At 41.9% G+C, this 22,291-nt stretch overlaps 1 protein-coding gene across 4 annotated transcripts in view; it reads right to left on the reverse strand.

Moving 5' to 3' along the window:
- HLCS (holocarboxylase synthetase) overlaps window positions 1-22,291 on the reverse strand; it is a 344,996-nt gene that overhangs the window by 315,793 nt on the left and 6,912 nt on the right. Inside the window, exon 1 of one of the 4 annotated variants that reach the window (XM_049874823.1) lies at window positions 15,725-15,863. The exons of 2 other annotated variants lie outside the window; for them this stretch is intronic. The gene's annotated coding sequence lies outside the window, so the exon portion shown is untranslated. Of the gene's footprint in view, window positions 1-10,516; window positions 10,649-15,724; window positions 15,864-22,291 lie in introns of those variants that run through there. One more of the 4 variants, XM_049874827.1, reaches the window with a different exon arrangement.

The raw sequence follows: 22,291 nt of genomic DNA on the forward strand, positions 1-22,291 counted from the left end.
CCCTGACAGGGAGCACAACAGAGAAACCCTGAGGGAGCAGGAGATCAGTGGGATGCAGACCGCAAATTCTCATAAAAAGACCATACTTAATGGTCTGACTGAGACTAGAGGAATCCCGGCGGCCATGGTCCCCAGACCTTCTGTTGGCACAGGACAGGAACCATCCCCGAAGACAACTCATCAGACATGAAAGGGACCGGACAGTGGGTGGGAGAGAGATGCTGATGAAGAGTGAGCTAATTATATCAGGTGGACACTTGAGACTGTGTTGGCATCTCTTGTCTGGAGGGGGGATGGGAGGATAGAGAGAGTGGGAAGCTGGCAAAATTGTCACGAAAGGAGAGACTGGAAGGGCTGACTCATTAGGGGGAGAGCAAGTGGGAGTACGGAGTAAGATGTATGTAAATTTATATGTGACAGACTGACTTGATTTGTAAACGTTCACTTAAAGCTCAATAAAAGTTAATAAAAAAAAAGAATTTAGTTTATTTTGTTAAAAAATCACAGTTTTAATATAAAAGAAAAGGAGTTAAAATTATAGCATCAAAAGAATATGTTAGAACATCTTGGAGTTAAACTATATTGGAAATACTAATATGAACTCATGTCTTTACTGAGCCTCAGTAACATTATCCCAGAATGCGTCCTAATGCTCAGATCCTGGTTTGTGTGCTATTTTTCCCTTTAAAAGGAACTAGAGATCCTTGGAAAAAGGGGTACTTCAGGTGTGCATACATAATATGCCTGGAACTTCCTGTACCAGAAAGCAGGAAAGCTTTGAAGAAAAATGGGGTTGTGTCCAAGGATACAGGAACCAACCTAAAAAGAACCCCACTAACACAATTTTGAGTATGAAAATTGAAATACATCAGAGTCTGTGATGATTTATCATAAAAGAAAAACGTAGAATAAAATATGTTACTGTTGAGCCTTGTGATTTGGTCATGTTTATATTATTGACTCAGTTCGTGTATTGATGAATATTGGCAAATCGTAAATACTTTAAGGCTTTTTCTGACTCAGGGTGGGGAGGGGAGAAGGGGGAGGCATCAGTTTAAGACCCCATAAGCTCTAATACCAAAGCAGGCAAAGCCACATGAGATGACCAGAATTCAGTCAGATCTCATTTGAAGAATCCTTAAGAGTTGGATGGTCGTAAAAATATGACAGAGTGCAAGATTGCCTTAGGTCCAAATATCTTAAAAATTAAATGTATATATTTTATATATCTTGAGAATTTATCAACCTGTGCGGGAGCTGTAGATGTCTATGAGTAGACAGAAGTGTGTGTTGTTTTAACTTGAACGTGAGGAAGTCAGCTAATTGATCACGCTTTGAGGATACAGAATTGGCATAATGACGATAAGTAGGGTTCGGGGTCTCATTAAAGACCCAGGAAAGCCACCAGCAAAAACCTCTGAGAACAAAGACCTATTAACTGGAAGAGCAACTGTTTTCCTAAAGATCACCCATCTCCTAATCCAATAAAACTCTGAGTTAAGTATAGAAAAGTTTGAAAGAAGCAAAAACATAGATTTATATTCCAGATTAATAAGGAATCTATGTGTATTTAGTATTTTATATACTTGAAACGTATTAGAAAAGATGGCTGTTACAGGGACAGCCTTACTACTATAATTTGAAATGGGTAATTGGATAATTATGATTTTAAATTGAAATCTTATGACGTTTATGCACAGTATTGAAAGTTTATGTACAATATTGAAACATCTACGAGAATGTCAGGTTTGCCATATTGATAAGTTAAATTTACTAGATTTATAAGAATTGTTTAGTCAGGCAATTGAAGTACATAAGAATGAAATTTTAAAGGGACCTGTGGTCTGAACCGGTCTGGACTGGAGCCCTGGTGGCACAGTGGTTAAGCATTCGGCTGCTAACAAAAAGGTTGGCAGTTCGAATCCACCAGCCACTCCTTGGAAACCCTATGGGGCAGTTCTACCCTGTCCTATAGGATCACTATGAGTCAGAATCGACTCAACAGCAACAGGTTTTTTGGCGGTCTGGATTAAGGAGCCCTGGTGGTACTGTGGCTAAGCACTTGGCTGCTAATGGAAAGGTCAGAGGTTTGAACCCACCAGCTGCTCTGTGGGAGAAAGATGTGGCAGTCTACTTCTGTAAACATTACAGCCCTGGAGACTCTATGGGGGGGCAGTTCTACTCTGTCCTACAGGGTTGCTATGAGTGGGAATCGACTCAACGGCAGTGGGTTTGGTTTTTTTGGGTGGTCTGGACTCGGTACTAAACGTCCACTGTAGGCAGAACCTTCTTCCTCTCTCACATGTCTTGTCCCCCTCAAGGATCTCTTATGAACATGAATAGTTATCTCCGGAAATGCATATCTATAGCTATATAGATGTAAATGTGCGGATGGTACTTTCAAGCAGGAAGGGGAAGAAACCAGTCCCTCCATAGTAAGCACTACGTGTCTGCAGTTAGATCAAGGAAATTCACAAAATGACAGATACTAAATGTGCTGTGGGAGACAGAGCCACAGGGAAAACACAACTGCTGCTGGGGGCGCCACAGCAGTAGAAAGGGGGAAATAATCCTGGCTTCTCCATTCCTCTGTCCTCACCACCTACTGGCTGGCTGGACCACTACAGAAACCAAAGGGCAGAGGAGCCTGGAGGGAGCCTGGTTCCTATGATCAGAGAGCAGGGGAGGGATCCAAGAACAACCCAGCCTTTAGTTCTTTCCTCTTCCCTTCGTTTCTTTCAGACTTCACTATCCCGTTTCTATTCCTGGTTCCCAGCAGGTCCTTCTTTTTCTCTGACCCTTCTTTGAGCCATTCTGCATTAGTGAGTCTCTGCCCCCAGCTTCTGGCCTCATCTATGTTCTCTTCTTTGGTGATCCCACTGACCCTCAAGGTTTCAGCGACCACCCCTCTGGGCAGGATGTGCAGTTCCAGGCTTGAATTTATGTCTTTTCAGCTCCAAAAGCACTGCCAGAACTAAGCAACTGAAAGCAAAAAATGCCCTATCCACAACAATAATAAATAGAAATGAGACCTAAGATCCAAGAGGAAGCAATGGCAGGAAGTCAGGGTGAAGCACAGGCCTAAGGACAGCCTTTTGTATGCAGATCAGATGGACGGGCTAGGATTGTCTGTAACTGCACATGCCCACACCCACCACATGCACCTTGGTTTTCACCGAGATCACCAGGGAAGAGAAAACAACTTACCCTAAGAATGCACAAAGCATACTACAAAAGACAAAGAAGGCTTGAGAGATACTTTCTGTACACTAGATAAAAAAAAAAAAAAACACTAGATGGATGTCAATAATTCAATACTGTTCAAAGGAACGTTCGGTATAGGAAAATCCCAGCTTAAAATTTAGAGGGTCTAAATGGTGCAGTGGTTAAGAGCTAGGCTGCTAACCAAAAGGTTGGCAGTTTGAATCCACCAGCTGCTTCTTGAAAACCCTATGAGGCAGTTCTACTCTGTCCTGTAGGGTCGCTACCAGTCGGAATTGACTTCACGGCAACGGGTTTGGTTTGAGGGGGTTTTTTTAAAGACAATGTGGTATCTTGGGATAGAATCAGGGACATTAATGGAAAAACTGGTGAAATTTATAGTGTAATTAATGGTCTTGCACCAATGTTAATTTCTTAGTTTTGATGAATCCATGGTTGCATTAAGATGTTAACACTGGGGGGAGCTGGGTTATAGGTATAAAGAATTCTCTGTCCTATTCTTCCAATCCTTCTCTAAATCCAAAATTCTTTCAAAATAAAATTTATAAAAATTACTCTAAAATCTATAGGAAAATCCAACACCTCTACAATAAACAGATAACTAATCCACTTAAAAAATGGGCAAAGGATATGAACAGACACTTCACCGAAGAAGACATTCAGGCTAACAGACACGTGAGGAAAAGCTCGTGATCACCAGCCATTAGAGAAATGCAAATCAAAACTACTTTGAGATAGCAAACACACCCCAGCATATCACTAGCACAAATCAAAAAGAAAACAGAAACTAACAAATATTGGAGAGGCTGAGGGGAGATAGGAACTCTTATGCACTGCTGGTGGGAATGCAAAATGGCACAACCGTTTTGGAAAATGATATTGCACTTCCTTAAAAACCTAGAAATAGAAATACCATAAGATCCAGCAATCCCACTCCTAGTAATATATCCTAGAGAAATAAGAGCCTCCACACAAATAGACATATGCGTACCCATATTTATCGGAACATTATTCACGATAGCAAAAAGATGGAAACAACCTAAGTACCCATCAAGAGATGAACAGATAAGACTTCCGGCCAACATGGCACCATAGACAAAAGCACCACACCGTCCCTCTATAGCAAAGACCAAAAAAACTAGGTAAAAACAGAGACAAACATCATTACTGGAACATGAAGTGTCAAATGAAGGGATAAAGAACTTAGCCAAGCACTGAATGGGAATAAGAAACTGACAGTGGACAGATAGTGAGGAGAGATACTGTGGAGGGCCCCATTGCTAACGTAGCACAGATCCGCCATTTTGGACTCCTGTCGGGGATCGGCATACAGGGAGCACGGGAAAGCAGCTTCGCAAAACTCCCAGCAGGAGACAGAGCATCTGGTAACCAGCAATACAGGGAGCAGGGAGAGAAAATGGAAAACACAGAGAAGATCATTGAAGAATTGCTGACAGAAAACTTCCCTAATATCATGAATGATGAAAAGCTGAGCATCCAAGAAGCTCAAGGAACTCCATATAGGATAGAACCCAAAAGAAAAACACCAAGGCATATCATAATCACACTCTCTAAAACCAAAGACAAAGAAAAAATCCTGTGAGCAGCTCAAGACAAACAAAAAGTCACATACAAAAGAGAAACAGTAAGATTAAGCTCTGATTATTTGGCAGAAACCATGCCAGCAAGAAGGCAATGGGATGACATATGTATAAAACCTTGAAAGAAAAAAATTGGCAACCACGAATAATAGAGCCTGCAAAACGTTCATTCAAATATGATGGTGAAATTAGGACATTTCCAGATAAACAGGAATTAAGGGAATATGTAAAAACCAAACTCACAAGAATTATTAAAGGGAGTCCTTCAGTCTGAGAACAATCAACATCAGGCCACAGCCTGAATCCAGGAGGCAAGATTGTACCAGCCAGATTCCAACCTAGGAAATGAACTCTCAAGAACTATCCAAAACCAAAACAATTTGCAACAGGGAACCAGAGAGGTGAATCTGTAAATGATAACAAAGTCAGAACAATAAAAGAGGGAATAAATGGTATAGGTATAGAACTTCCTAATGGAGAGGGAGGCAAGGCAATACCAAGTAATAATAGACTGGTTCAAACATAGGAAGGTAAGGGTAAATTTCAAGGTAGCCACAAAGAAAGTTAACAAACCTACACATCAAAATGAAGAAGAAAAACAAAGTCTCAATAGAAACAAAATCTACAAAAACAAAAGAAATGAAAAAGAAATCTATAAACAAAAGGAACTCAGCACAGGAGAGTAAAAGGAACAAAGAAAATGTCAGCACCACAAAAAAAAGCACTACAAAATGACAGCAATAAATGCACACCTATCAATAATTACACTGAACATAAGTGGCCTAAATGCACCCGGAAAGAGACGCAGAGTGACAGAATGGATTAAAAAAAACAGGATCTGTCAATATGCTGTCTACAAGAGACACCCCTTAGAAACAAAGATGTAAATTTATTAAAAATCAAAGGACGGAAAAAAATATATCAAGCAATTAACTACCAAAAAAGAGCAGGAGTGGCAATATTAATATCAGATAAGATAGACTGTAAAACAAAATTCACCATAAAAGACAAAGGCACTATATAATGACTAAAGGGATGATCCATCATGAAGACTTAACCATAATAAACATCTACACACCCAATGACAAGGCTCTGAAATGCATAAAAACTCTAACAGCACAGAAAATAGAAATTGACAGTTCCACAACAATAGGAGACTTCAATACACCACTCTCAGTAAAGGACAGAACATCTAGAAAGAAACTGAACAAAGATACAGAAGAGCTAAAGAGCACAATCAGCCAATTGACCTCATAGACATATATAGAACATTCCACCTAACAGCTACAAAGTACACATTTCTTTCCCAACGCACATGGAATTTTCTCCAGAATAGACCACATCTCAGGACACAGACCAACCCTCAACAAAATCCAAAATGTTGTGATAATACAGAGTATCTTCTCTGACCACAATGCCATCAAAGTAGAAATTAACAACAGGAAAAGCAAGGAAAAAAATCAATTACATGGAAACTGAATAACACCCTGCTTAAAAACCACTGGGTAATAGAAGAAATCAAAGATGGAATCAAAAAGTTCCTAGAATCAAATGAGAATGAAAACACATCATATCAAAACTTTTGAGAAACAGCAAAGGCAGTCATCAGAGGTCAACTTATAGCACTAGATGGACACATCAAAAAAGAAGGGACAAAATCAAAACATTAGTTACACAACTTGAACAAATAGAGAACAGCAAAAGCCCACGGCCACCAGAAGAAAGGAAGTAATAAAGATCAGAGCAAAAATAAATGAAATAGAGAATAGAAAAACAATAGAAAGGATCAATAAAACCAAAAGTTGCTTCTTTGAAAGGATCAACGAAATCAACAAACCACTGGCCAAATTGACAAAAGAAAAACAAGAGAGAATGCAAACAACCCAAATAAGAAATGAAATGGGGGATTACAACAGATCCAACTGAAATAAAAAGAATCTTAACAGAGTATTATGAAAAACTCCAAAAAATTTGAAAACCTAGAGGAAATGGGCAAATTTCTAGAGACATGCTACCTACCCAAACTAACACAAAATGACATTGAAATCTGAACAGACCCATAACAAGAGAAGAGATTGAAAAGGTAATAAAAAAAAAAAACTCCCAAGCAAAAAAAAGTCCTGGCCCAGATGTCTTCACTGGAGAATTCTACCAAACATTCAGAGAAGAGCATACACCAGTACTACTAAAACTATTTCAGAACATAGAAAAGGAAGTGATACTTCCAAATTCATTCTGTGAAGCCAGCATAACCCTGATACCAGTAGGGACACCACAAAAAAAGAAAATTACAGACCAATATCTCTCATGAATATAGATGCAAAAATTCTCAACAAAATTCTAGCCAATAGAATACACCATGACCAAGTATTATTCATACCAGGTATGCAAGGATGTTTCAACATTAGAAAATCAATCAACGTAATCCACCCCATAAATAAAAGGAAAGAAAAGAATCACATGATCATTTCAACCAACACTGAAAAGACATTTGACAAAGTCCAACACCCATTCCTGATAAAAACCCTCAATAAAGTTGGTATTGAAGGGAAATTTCTCAACATAATAAAGGGCATCTATGCAAAACAAACAGCCAACATCGTTTTCAATGGAGAGAGGCTGAAAACATTCCCCCTGAGAATAGGAACAAGACAAGGATGCCCTTTATCACCACTCCTATTTAACATTGTGCTGGAAGTCTTAGCTAGAGCAATAAGGCAAGAAAAAGAAATAAAGGGCATCCAAACTGGTAATGAAGAAGTTAAACTCTCCCTATTTGCAGATGATATGATTCTATACTCAGGAAATCCAAAAGACTCCACCAGAAGACTACTAGAACTAATAGAAAGATTCAGCAGAGCATCAGGATATAAGATAAACATACAAAAATCAGTTGGATTCCTACACACCAATAAAGAGAATGATGAAAAGGAAATCAGGAAAACAATACCATTTATAATAGCCCCTAAAAAAAATAAAATACTTGGGAATAAATCTAACCAGGGATGTAAAAGACATATACAAAGAAAACTACAAAACACTACTGCAAGAAACCAAAAGAGAGCTACATAAATGGAAAAACATACGATGCTCATGGATAGGCAGATGCAACATTGTGAAAATGACAGTTCTACCCAAAACGATTTACAAATACAATGCAATACCGATCCAAATACCAACAACATTCTTTAAAGAGATGGAAAAACTTATCACTAACTTTATATGGAAAGGCAAGATGTCCCAGATAAGTAAAGCACTACTAAAGAAGAATAAAGTAGGAGGACCCACACTACCTGACCTCAGAACCTGCCTTATAGCTACAGTAGTCAAAACAGCCTGGTACTGGTACCATGACAGACACATTGACCAATGGAACAGAACTGAGAACCCAGATGTAAATCCATCCACCTATGGTCACCTCATCTTCGACAAGGGCCCAAAGTCCAGCAAATGGGGAAAAGATGGCCTTTTTAACAAATGATGCTGGCAAAACTGGATGTCCATCTACAAAAAAATGAAATAGGACCCATACCTCACACCATATACAAAAATTAACTCAAAATGGATCAAAGATGTAAATATAAAGCCAAAGACTATGAAGTTCATAGAAGAAAAAACAAGATCAACGCTAAAGGCCCTAATACACGCCATTAACAGGATACGAATCACAACTAACAACACACAAGCTCCAGAGGATAAGCTAGATAGCTGGGATCTTCTAAAAATTAAACACTTTCATCAAAAGACTTCACCAAAAGAGTAAAAAGAGAACCTACAGACTGGGAAAAAAAAATTTGGCTATTACAAATCAGACAAAGGTCTAATCTCTAAAATCTACAAGAAAATCCAACACCTCTACAATAAAAAGACAAATAATTCAATTAAAAAATGGACAAAGGACATGAATAGTCACTTCACCAAAGAAGGCATTCAAGCAGCCAACAGACACATGAGGAAATGCTCACCATCTCTAGCCATCAGAGAAATCCAAATCAAAACAACAATGAGATACCCTCTCACCCCAGCATTACTGGCACAAATCAATAAAACAGAAGACAAATGCTGGAGAGGCTGAGGGGAGATCGGAACTCTTAGGCACTGCTGGTGGGAATGCAAAATGATACAACCACTTTGGAAAATGATATGGCGCTTCCTTAGAAAGCTAGAAAAAGAAATACCATATGCTCTAGCAATCCCACTCCTAGGAATATATCCTAGAGAAATAAGAGTCATCACACGAATAGATATATGTACACCCATGTTCATTGCAGCATTGTTCACAATAGCAAAAAGATGGAAACAACCTAGATGCCCATCAACAGATGAATGGATAAACTGTGGTACATACACGCAATGGAGTATTACACAACAATAAAGAACAATGATGAATCTATGAAGCATCCCATAACATGTATGCATCTGGAGGACAAATATTATATGAGACCACTACTGTAAAAACTCATGAAAAGGTTTACATACAAAAAGAAACAATCTTTGAATGGTTATGAGGGTGGGGAGGCATGGGGATGGAAAAACACTTATTAGGCAATAGATAAGCTGTAACTTTAATTACACAATAGTAAGACAGTACACAATACTGGGGAAGCCAGCACAGCCTGTACAAGGCAGGGCCATGGTAGCTCCATAAACAAACCCAAATTCCCTGAGGGACCAAATTGCTGGGCTGAGGCCTGTGGGGACCATGGTCTCAGGGAATATCTAGTTCAATTGGCATAACAGAGTGTATAAAGAAAATGTTCTACATTCTACTTTGGTGAGTAGCGTCTGGGGTCTTAAAAGTCTGTGAGCAGCCATCTTGGACACTCCACTGGTCTCACCTCTTCAGGAGCAAGGAAGAACACACAAGGGAAAGATTAGTTCAAAGGACTAATGGACCACATCTACCACGGCCTCCACCAGACTGAGTCCAGTAAAACTAGATGGTGCCCGGCTACTACTGACTGCTCTGACAGGGATCACAACAGAGGGTCCTGGACAGAGCTGGAGAAAAATGTAGAACAAAATTCTAACTCAAAAAGAAAGACCAGACTTGCTGGCCTGACAGAGACTGGAGAAACCCTAAGACTATGACCCCGGACACCCTTTCAGCTCAGTAATGAGGCCACTCCCGAGGTTCACCCTTCAGCCCAGGATTGAACAGGCCTATGGAACCAAACAAGACTAAAGGGGCACACCAGCCCTGGGCGGGGACTGGAAAGCAGGAGGGAACAGGAAAACTGGTAATAGGGAACCCAGGGTTGAGAAGGGAGAGTGTTGACATGTCGTGGGCTTGTTAACCAATGTCATACAACAATGTGTGTACTGTTTGATGAGAAACTAGTTTGTTCTGTAAACCTTCATCTAAGGTTCAATTAAAAAAAATAAATGACTTTTTTAAAAAAGGATAAACTATGGTTGTTATGGACTGAATTGTCCCCCTCCCCCCTGCCGCAAAATGTGTGTCGACTTGGCTAGGACATGATTCCCAATATTGTGTGATTGTCCACCATTTTGTCATCTGATGTGATTTTCCTATGTGTTGTAAATCCTACCTCTACGATGTTAATGAGGCAGGATTAGAGGCAGTTATGCTAATGAGGCAGGACTCAATCTACAAGATTAGGTTGTATTTTGAGGCAGTCTTTTTTGAGATATAAGAGAGAGATGCGAGTGGAGAGACGGGGATCTCTTACCACCAAGAAAGCAGAGCTGGAGCGGAGCTCGTTCTTTGGTCCTGGGGTCCCTGCTCTGGGGACAATTGATGACAAGGGCCTTCCCCCAGAACCGACAGAACGAAAGCCCTCCTCAGGAGCTGGTGCCCTGAATTCCAATTTCTAGCCTCCTAAAGTGTGATAAAAAAAGAAAAAAAAAAATTTTTTTTTTTAAAAGTGTGATACAGTAAATTTCTCTTTTTAACGCCATCCACTTGTGGTATTTCTGTTATAGCGGCACTAGATAACTAAGACAATGGTATGTACACACAATGGAATACTATGCAGCAATAAAGAACAATGATGAATCTGTGAAACATCTCACAACATGGATGAATCTGGAGGGCATAATGCTGAGTGAAGTAAGTCGACCACAAAAAGACAAACACTGTATGAGTCCACTATTATAAAAACACAAGAAAACATTTCCACATGGAAAGAAACAAACAATCTTCGATGGTTACGAGGGAGGGGAGGGTTGGGGAGGGAAAAACACGAACTAGATAGTAGATGGAAACCCTGGCGATATAGTGGTTAAGTGCTATGGCTGCTAACTAAAAGGTCAGCAGTTCAAATCCACCAGGCACTCATTGGAAACTCTATGGGACAGTTCTACTCTGTCCTGTAGGGTTGCTATAAGTCAGGATCAACGGCAACGGGATTGGTTTTTTTTGGTTTAGATAGTAGATAAGTGGTAACTTTCGTGAAGGGTAAAACAGTATATAATAGTGGGGAAGTCAGCACATCTTGACAAGGGGAAAGTCATACAAGCTTCACAGATACATCCAATGCCCTGAGGGACCAAATTACCGGGCTGAGGGCTGGGGACTATGGTTTTGGGGGACATCTAGCTCAAGTCACATAACATGGTCTATAAAGAAAATGTTCTACATCAGACTGTGATGAGTAGCGACTGGGGTCTTGAAAGCCTGTGAGTGGTCATTTAAGATACATCTACTGGTCCCATCCCAGATGGAGCAAATGAGAATGAAGAAGACCAAAGACACAAGGGAAAGATTAGTCCACAGGACTAATGGACCACAACTACCACAACCTCCACCAGACTCAGCCCAGAACAACTAGATGGTATCCAGTTACCACCACTGACTGCTTCGGCAGGTATCTCAACAGAGGGTCCTGGACAGAGTAGAAGAAAATGTAGAACAAAATTCAAATTCACCAAAAAAGAAAAAAAGACCAGGGTTGCTGGTCTGACGGCGACTGGAGAAACCCCTAGAGTGTGGCCCCTGGACACCCTTTTAACTCAGTAGTGAAGTCACTCCTGAGGTTCACCCTTCGGCCAAAGATTAGTCAGGTCTATATGGCCAACAATAACACGTGTCAGGGATATGCTTCTTAGTTCAGTCATGTATACAAGACTAATGGGCACACCAGCCCAAAAGCAAAGAAGGCAGGAAAAAGGGACAGGAAAACTGGATGAATGGAAACAAGGAACCCGGGAATGGAGAAGGGGAAAATGTTGACACATGGCGGGGTTGACAACCAATGTCACAAAACAATTTGTGTGTTAACTGTTTAATGAGAAACTAATTTGCTCCGTAAACTTTCATTTAAAGCACAATAAAAGAGAAAAAATGAAAATAAAGAGTTATAAAAATTAAAGGTTGACTGTCTGCTTAGCTTCATTGTTGTTGTTAGCTTCATTAGCAGTTGTTTTATTTACTGTTTGTTCCTAACCAGCCAAGTGGTCGTAAGCAAATTAAACTCTCTGGGTCTCAGTTTTTCAACCAGTTAAAGAAAAAAAAAAATGCAAACCAGGTAATTCCTAACTCCCCCTCCAACTCTAAAATTCTGGAATTCTAATACATTTGCAAACAGAAGTCAATTCACAAAAATTTGCTTTGCAGTGACCTCTTATTCATCCTCATATCCCTGGGATTTAGCACACAGTAGCTGTTCAATAAATATTTTTGAGACTACATTGGCTCATACATCAGCTTGTAAAGTAAGGTAGAACTGCTACGTCTTTTTCCCAGTTGGCCACTAGAGAGCGAAGTGCTCACAAAATTTTCTCCCTTGAGAGCAAATTTGTCTTCATCCAGCAGAGGGGAGTGGTCCTTTACATCCCATCCCCATTTGCCATCAAGTCCTTTCTGACTCAGAGCGACCCAGTGTGACACGGCAGAGCTGCCCCATAGAGTTTCCACGGCTGTAATCTTTATAGAAGCAGACTGCCACAGCTTTATCCCACAGAGTGGCTGGTGGGTTCAAACTGCCGACCTTTCCCTTAGCAGCTGAGGGCTTCATCACTGCACCACCGGGGCTCCTCCTTTATTGTCATCACAATTTTTAAAAATTAAAAAAAAAATTTTTTTTTTTAATCAGTTCCTGACTTGGGGAGGAAAGCCCACACCTGTGAGCGGTTTCCTGCCCATCAGCCAGGACCTCTGGTTGGGAAGGTTAGTACCATGAGCTTTCAAAGGAGCAGACAAGGAAGCTCTACACACAAGAGGCACTTGGCAGCCTCAGAAGTCTAAAGGCACCCCACTGCATCTGAGCTGGAACTGTGAGTGGTGAGCACCGCACCTGGCACATGGCTCTCTGTCTTCCTAATACTCCGCCCCTTTTCATGAACAAAGCTTTCACTTTTAAAGCATTTGGAGAAGGGCAGGTTTAAAAAGCCAAATGAACGAATGTGGAAATTAACACCTTTACAAGCAAAATTAAAAAAAAAAAAAAAAAAAAGCGTTAGCCAGTGGCTCCTTCGCAGCAGCCCAGGACTGACCCTGCAGGAGTCGCAGTTTGTACAGTGAAGCCATAGCGGCCACAGTCTGGAGTCGAGCATCCTGGGTTCAAATATTGCCACAACCTCCAACCCCGCCACCACCAACACAGACACGTTCAGCAGTCCTGTGACCATAGGCAGGTGCCTCTTTCCACAGTTTTCAGGGCAGGAATGGAGTCCCTGGGTGGTGCAAATGGTTAAGCACTCACTACTAACCAAAAGGTTGGCACTCTGAATCTCCCCAGAGGTGCCTCAAGAAAGCCCCGGCAGTCTACTTGCGAAAGATCACGGCCTTCGAAAACCCTATGGAGTGCAGTTCTACTCTATAACACATGGGGTCGCCACACATTGGAACTGACTCCAGAACAAGTGGTAATTCGGGGAATAATAATAGCATCCCCCTGGTAAGCGGTGGTGGGGACCACGAGACAGAATTGGCGCACAGGGCTCTGGGCCCAGCACCTAGTCAGCACTCAGTAAGAGCAGTGACTGCTATGACTGAGCAATGAGCCACGTGGACCGAGTCAACAGGAAGGGAAGGAAAGGGCAAGGCACTCATTTCATCCTCACAAGAACTCTGAGGTAGATAATGATTACCTCCTTTTGACAGCAGGTCTACACGAAGCAGGCTCCTTCCCAGTAGATGGAATTCCCTTTCATAGGCATGGAAAAGCCTGTCTACCCAGGGATTTTCCTACAGCTGATCAACCACAGTGCCTGAAGTCCCTACCACTTGAACCCGCTCCTTCAGGTTAAATCACTTTATCTCCTAAAGGAGTGAAATTTAAACTGAGGTCAGTTTCAAAGACCTGGGATGCTGCTTTTAATAGTTTCAGTCACATTAATTTTGGAGACCCTGGGTGATGGTAACAGCTAACAGGCTTGGCTGTCAACTAAAAGGTTGGAAGTTCAAGTCCACCTAGAGGTGCCTCGGAAGAAAGGCCTGACAATCTGCTTCTGAAGTCTGCCATTGAAAACCACATAGAGCACAGTTCTACTCTGACACACATGGGTCACCATGACTCCACTCCATGGCAAATAGTGGCAATCACATTAATTTAGAAAACTGAGACTAGGACCCTCAGGGTATAGGAAGGATGGCACATAATTCTGATATAAACCTACAGGCTAATGTTTTGCTGGGTGGAATTGTGGAGAGGGCATATCTGAGCCCTTAGCAGGGGCAAGAAAGACCAGGGACAAGCAGAGGAGCTACCAAGGGTGGGATTCTTCCCAGACAGTGCCCCTGAGGTGCAAGGCCAAAGGCAGGTCCTGGGGAGGGGACAGCTGAGAAAGTGAAGCAACTGAAGGTTCAAAAGCCTAAAAGGGACCCTTAGGCAGAATGCCTTGGGGGTGGGTCTGTCCCCAGCAAAGCCCAGATAAAGATACGTATTCAAAAGCAGACTTAGCCTGCGATTGCAGACACGGTGGTAACACCCAGCGAAGATGTGGGTGAATGCTCTCCTGTGGCTGAACGCTCTGTTAAAAGGGCCTGATGATTAATGCAATAACTGGATTTTCTCTTCTCCCCAGGCCAGGATGAAAATTTTCTCCTAGGAAGTGAGACTTCTGTTCTCACAAAAAGCAAATCACTGCTTAAAAGGAAAAAAGAAAATGTACCTGCTATAAACCTTTGATACTGGAAATTCCATGGGGTCAGAAAGAGAAGTTTGGTGGAAAGAATCAGGTGAGCCAAAATGAGCATTGCGTAGATCCCTGTACATTCCCCAACGGGAGGCTTACCTCTCCTGTTTTCACTGAATTTATGTTTCTACAGAATCACCAGTATCAAGTCTCCAGTAACAGGTCCAAAGAAGCTACAATGCCTCTTCGTTGATATCCCCCACTTTTCAGGCCAATTTGTAATTTTTAAAATGTGTTTATGCAAACCCCACCTCCTAGCCCCAAAGCACTGCAGGTAGCTTGTAATAAAATAACAGTAAATCTGATGGAATTAAAAGAGAAATGCAGACTGAAGCAGCTTAGTAACCACGAGGGCTGGTTAACACGTTATGTTTACAAAGTGGCAAAGCCCTAGACAGAGAAGCCGCAGCAGATGACACAGCAGAACCGGAACCTGGCGCCGTCCAGCCCTCTTTTCTACAAGCCTTTTTTTTTTTTTTTTTTTGGTGCTGGAAAGATGATTGAATCCAGCCCCCCAATCGAGCATCTTCAATGAGGAAAAAGCAAAGCCCGAAGAGCCACGCCTTGATTAAACTACGCCTTTCTATAAATAACTAAATGAGATGTCTCACTCTGATCCAGTTGGGGGACAGGGGTGGGGGGGCGGTAACAGTAGGATCAAGGGCAGGAAACCTGAGCCGGGGAATCTGGCCATTTCTTAGGGAATCCGCCAGGTATCCCGTGCCTCGTGCCCACCCTTCCACCCATCAGTAGGATCTCCCGCCCCCGCGAAGATGCAGCCCGGAAATCGGAAATCGTACCTGGAGGCCCGGAGCCTGGCACCAGGACCCCACGGCCACGTCCCTCTCGCGCTCCGAGTCACAGCGCGGGCTCCAGGGCCTGCACCTGCCCCGGTGCCTGTAAGCCGCCCAGGGTGGCGGTGGCCGCTGCCGAAATGCACCCGGAGGGGCGGGGACATGTGAGCCGGAACAGACTGGGGAACGGTCCAGGTCGGGATACCCCTGGGGACGGGGGATGGGGAGCTGTCCCGAATTCTGACTGCGCTCCAGCCACCCTGGCCACATCGGCTGCTCCACTTGGCTGCCCAGAACACCCCTTGCCTGCCCCAGCATCCTTTGAAGGAGCCCCACCTACCCTCTAGGTCTTGCCTGAAACGTCAGAATGTCACTCCCCAGGCAGGCTACCCTTGACCACTGGGTTAAGTGAGGTCCCCTTCCAGCTCCCTGCTCAGCACCCTCTCTGCCTTGGAATTGCCTATATGTCTGTCTTCCCCTTGAGGCTGGAAACCAACCCTTGGGGGCAGGGACTGGCTCTGCGTTTTCCTGGCACATGATGCAGCTGGCATATTCTAAAGTTTTGCTGAATGCGTGAACGAGAAAAAAAGCCACCAAGCATGGCTGCTTTTGATGAATGGTATTTGGTGAAGGAGGTGCAGAATATGGGCTTAAACAAATAGTTTACTCTGGATTTCATTTCCATTATTTACACCTGCCTTCGTTACAATCAGTAACTGAGATCTGTTTCTAAGAAGTGCCTGAAGGGCTTGAACTGCCAACCTTTTGGTTAGCAGAGGTAGCTCTTAACCACTACGCCACTAGGGTTTCCTATTAACTCTTACCCTTCGTTTATTAAGGGTACCACCAGATTTCCATTGCTAACCTACAGATGAGACTCCCTGGAGTGCTGGACTACTAACAGAGAGATTGGCGGTTCAAACCCACCCAGAGGCACCTAAGAAGAAAGCCCTAGTGATCTGCTTCTGAAAAGTCCTAGCCTTGAAAACCCTATGCAACAAGTTTTACTCTGCAACACATGGAGTCGCCATGAGTCAGAATCGACTCGACATCTGTAGTTTACCCTACAGAGGAAGTCTTAATTCTGCCATCTGAATCTGAATCCTTCACCTTCATCACAACAATTTCAAGAAAGGACTTGAGGCTTCCCTCTCTGTATTTCAGGGAATAGAAAATTCATTATTCTGTGGTGGGACACAGACTGACACACGATGTTAGTTAGAATCCTCCCCAAAGAAGACAAGGAAATAAAGGGAAAGAGGAAGCACTGAGGGAAAGGCATCCTGTTTGAGACCTCCGGGGAAGTGTTTGTAATGCTCTGTGGACTATGTGTCAAAGCCTGTCTAAAGTGAGACATCCCATCACTGCTGGGTTTTCTGGTAAACGTGAGAGCAGGACGGTTTGTTAACGCAAGAGGAAAGCTAAGCAGCCAAAGCCAGGCCTTCGCGCTTCTAGGATGAGATAAAGGCTGAAACTCAGAGGTGATCAGAATGAATGTAGGCATGTTAAAGCGGCACGGATGATGAAGCTTCCAACCAAGCCGCCAGCCGGTGGGCACAAGATCCATGGTGATGCACCTCGCTGGAAGCTAGCTAGCAACTGGGCATGTGTTGCTTTATGGTTCTTTTTACATGATGGCGCCTCAGTGGAAAAATGGAGTTTATCCTGTAAAAATAAAATGTGTGTTTTAGATTGTGTTAAACCCAACTGAACTGAATATTTTAACTATTTTTAATAAAATCAGTTGTGCAGTTGATTCCAACTCATGGTAATCCCATGTGTGTCAGAGTACAACTGTGATCCATAAGGTTTTCAGTGGCTGATTTTTTGAAAGTGGATCACCAAGACTTTCCACTTCTGGGTAGACTCAAACCTCTAACCTTTTGGATAGTAGGTAAGGGCATGAACAGTTTGCATTACCCAAGGACTCCATTTTCAATAATACCCTTATGTTATTATTGCACTAAAACTGCAAAAAAAAAAAAAAAAAATTTTTCCCCAGACATCAACTCGGTAAATTTCTTCCCCTTTAAGAATAATCATTGCAAACATTTTGACATATTTCCTTCTAGTCTTTTAATATGTTACTCTTTCTTTATATTTTTAAAGAAAATTCATCATAAAGGAAATGTTTTACATCCCACTTTGGTGAGTAGCATCTGGGGTCTTAAAAGTTGTTGAGTGGCCATCTATTGGTCCCATCCCATCTGAAGCAAAGGAGAACAAAGAAAACCAAAGACACGAGAAAAATATTAGCCCAAAGGACTAATGAACCATATGAAACCACAGAGTCCACCAGCCTGAGCCCAGAAGAACTAGACGGTACCCAGCTACCACAACTGACTGCTCTGACAGGGATCACAACAGAGAGTCCCAGAGAGAATGGAAGAAAAATGTAGAACAGAATTCAGATTCATGAAAAAAGACCAGACTTACTGGTCTGACCGAGACTGGAGAAACCCCCAAGACTACGGCCCCCAGACACTCTACTAACCCAGTACTGAAACCATTCCTGATGCCCACTTTTCAGACAAAGATTAGACAGGCCTATAAAAACACACGTAAGGAACGTGCTTCTTAGTTCAATAAAATATGCGAGACCAAATGGGCAACCGCTGTCCAAAAACTAGATGAAAAGGCAGGAAGAGACAACAAGTGGACATACGGACACAGGAAACTCGAGGTGGAAAGGGGATTCCAACTGATGTCACAGAACAATATGTGTATAAATTTTTGAGAATGAGAAATTAACTTGAGCTATAAACTTTCACCTAAAGCACAATAAAATTGAAAAAGAAAATTGAGATGGAATTGCACTGTATATAGTTTTGTGCTTCACTTTTTATTTAAAAATAAAAGTAATAGATAATGTAGATCAGGCACTTAACTCCCTGCTAAACCCTTTACTACATACATTTTCAGGTTTAACCTTCCCAACAGCCCTAGGAATAAGTGCTATTATTGTTGCCATTTTAGAGATGAAGGAACTGAGGCTTAAAGTAACTTGCCCACAGCCATCCAGAAAATGAGCAGGCCAGAACGCCCGTCAGTGCTGTCTCATTTCAAAGCCCATGCCATTCTACAGTCTTCAATAACATGATTTGTAATGGCTACCAAATATTCCAAATTTGACCATTCTACAATTTGTTTAGCCATTCTTCTCTTATTGAGCTGTTTTTCCCCAACTGTTTGCTCTCATAATACTACAGAGAATAATCCTATACAAAACTTCTTATCTATCTTTTTGATAATTGATGGGATATATTCCTATAAATGAGATTACTCGGTATATTGGTCTAGTGCTGCTATAACAGAAATACCACAAGTGGATGGCCTTAACAAAGAGAAATTTATTCTCTCATAGTCTAGTAGGCTACAAGTTCAAATTCAGAGTATCAGCTCCAGGGGAGGGTGTCAGCTCCAGGGGAGGGTGTCAGCTCCAGGGGAGGGTGTCAGCTCCAGGCAAGGGTGTCAACTCCAGGAAAAGGCTTTATCTGTCCGCTTTGGAGGAAGGTCCATGTCATTAACCTTGCCTTGGCCTAGGAGCCTCTCTGGGCAGGAACCTCTAGTCCAAAGGACACTCTCTGCTCCAAGCACTGCTTTCTTGGTGATATGAGGTCCCCATTCTCTCTGCTCACTTCTCTCTTTTGTATCTCAAAAGAAATTGGCTTAAGACACTATCTAATCTCATAGATCTCATCAATATAACTGGCACTAATCCATCTCATTACATCATAGTGATAGGAATTTCAACACATAGGGAAATCACACCAGATAACAAAATGGTCAACAATCATACAATACTGGGAATCATGACCTAGCCGAGTTGACATATATTTTGGGTGGACACAATTCAATCCATGACACTGGGTCAAATGGTCAAATTGTTGATGCATAAGGCCAAATTTCTTACCAGAAACATTGTATAATTTTATGTCTAATATAAGACTGGGGTTTATTTTAGCATCCAAAAACAAGGCTATGCTATTTTAGCATAGCCTTCTCAATATCAAGTGTTACATATACAATTTATTAAAAATCTTTGCCATTTTGATTGATGAAAAAATGGTATCTCTCTAAAAAAATCAGTTTTTCTTTTCTTTTGAATTAATAGAATGTTTTTTTTTCCAATCATTTTACTGGTCATTAAAGGAGTCCCTGGGTAGTGCAGGTAGTTAAGCACTCAACAACTAGCCAAGTTTGGCAGTTCGAACCCACCCAGAGGCGCCTTAGAAGACAGGCCTGGCAATCTGCTTCCATAAAGTCACAGTCTTGAAAACCCTGTTTAGCAGTTGTACTCTGCACACAGGGAGTCCCATGGGTCAGAATTGACTTGAAGCAACTAACAAAACCACCAGTCATTTACATTTCTTTTGTGAATTATCTGTTCCTAGCTATTGCCATTTTTCAATTTTAGTATTTTTCATATTGATTTATATTGGTTCTTTATATAAAAAAAAAATTTTTTGTTGTTGTTCTTTATATAATATAAGGGTATTAATCCTTAGGCTGTCATAGTTATGGCCTATTTTTTATCTCAGTCTGTCACTCTGTCGTTTAATTTTGTATAAGATAATTTTCGATGCATTGCTTTTAAATTTTAATTAAATCAGACCTCTTAATTTTTTTGTTTCATGACTTTTTCCATGGATTTTTTCCAAGTCCTCCCTGCTTTTCCAAACTCTAAATATTCCCCAACACTTGGAATTTTTTAAATGTTCACATTTCAGATTAAATGGTTTTAAAGGCCCCTTCCAATTCTAAAATTTTATGGTTTTCTGATTTTATCTAAATTGCTGTTTGCAAATAAAATACATGCAAGCAGTAGATACCTTGGGAAAATAATAGGGTTTGCACTATGATGGATTTCTCTTTATATACAGCCTTCCTGGCCTTGGGTTTATAATTCTGCCAAAAATTATTAGTTGGACCATAGTGTGCCCTGTGATTGGTCTATTTTATGCACCTTGCAGGTACTGATCGGTGCATAAAACCACGCAATAGGATTGAGTAACTTGCAGGGATTGGTCAGTTTTCCTGCTTCAAGGGCCATGCCTTGAATTAACAAGGAGCTTCCTTATATAGCAGGCAACCCCACAGAGGTTTTTAGAGGCAAAGAAAAAGAGAAGAGGGAACCCCCTAAAAGAGCTGTAATATGGGCCAAGAACTTAACATTGAATACAATGCGAGACAGTGTGAGGCAATGCGAGACAGCACAGTGGCTTATTAGCCCACAAAGAGAGACAGCTGAGTGCCTTCGGGCAGGAAGGCAGGGCGGGGTGCCTATGGGTACTTGTCGCTGGAGCTAAAAGAGCTGCAACCCTTGCCCAAGGAGGACAGAGGCCTAGAGGGGACCGGGGGCAGAGCCAAAGCCTCAGGGGCCGTTCAGCTCCCCGGGCAGCATAGTGGTAGCTGAAGGCAGAGAGGCGTGATGCACAGCTGAGGAGAGAGGTGCGCTCGGTGTAGAAAGATGTGTGCACAGAGAGCAGATGAGACAGCTGCCCTGGTTGGAAGCTGTCCTGATTAACAAACTGCGTCCTGTCTCCTGAGTTATATCCTGTTACTTCCTAGTTGATCCCGATCCCACGTTGTAGCCCGTTACTTCCTAATAAACCACTTAGCTGTAATACAGTCCATGAGCTCTGTGAGATTTTGCAGTGAATGACTAAACCCAATGGGGAAAGGAAGCATGCTGAGGGGAGGGGAAGTGGTTGGCGTCAGAGATGACGGAGTGGTACAGCAGCTGGGAGAAGCTGGAAACCTGGGACATCTTTAACCTCTGCCTCATAGGAACCAGCTTTATGCTGATTCTAATCAATGACATTATTCACTTAGGGTTGCCAGTGATTTGTTTTAATTTAACATATTGTTAACATTTAATTTAACAAATATCAATTATTCACATTGGTATTTTATTATCCATGTAATTTCTGTAACCTATTTTTTTTTATATGTAAGGTGGGAAACCCTGGTGGCGTAGTGGTTAAGTGCTACGGCTGCAAACCAAAGGGTTGGCAGTTCGAATCCACCAGGCGCTCCTTGGAAACTCTATGGGGCAGTTCTACTCTGTCCTATAGGGTCGCTATGAGTCGGAATCCACTCAATGGCACTGGGTTTGGTTTTGGTTTATATGTAAGGTGGAGCCCTGGTGGCACAGTGGTCAAGAGCCAGCCACTAACCAAAAGGTCAGCAGTTGGAATCCACCAACCACTCCTTGGAAATCCTTTGGGGCAGTTCTGCTCTGTCCTGTGGGGTCACTGTGAGTCAGAATCAACTGACAACAATGGGTTTGGTTTGATATTTTTATATGTAAGGTACTAAATATAGTAACAAAACAAACACTGTGTACGTACCTCCCACTTAAGAATGAGAATGTTGGCAATACAGTTTAGTTCTTGTCTTTCCCATCCCCTTGCCTCCCCATCCCAAATTTTATGTTTATTCATTCCCTTGTTTTTAAAAATAAATCTTAAATACAAACAAGTTTATTCCTAAAGAGTACAGTGGAGTCCCTGGGTGGTGTAAACGGTTATCACTCTCAGCTACCAACAGAAAGGTTGGTGGTTCCAGGTA

The sequence above is a fragment of the Elephas maximus genome, chromosome 2 (assembly GCF_024166365.1).
Source record: "Elephas maximus indicus isolate mEleMax1 chromosome 2, mEleMax1 primary haplotype, whole genome shotgun sequence".
Lineage (NCBI taxonomy): Eukaryota > Metazoa > Chordata > Mammalia > Proboscidea > Elephantidae > Elephas > Elephas maximus.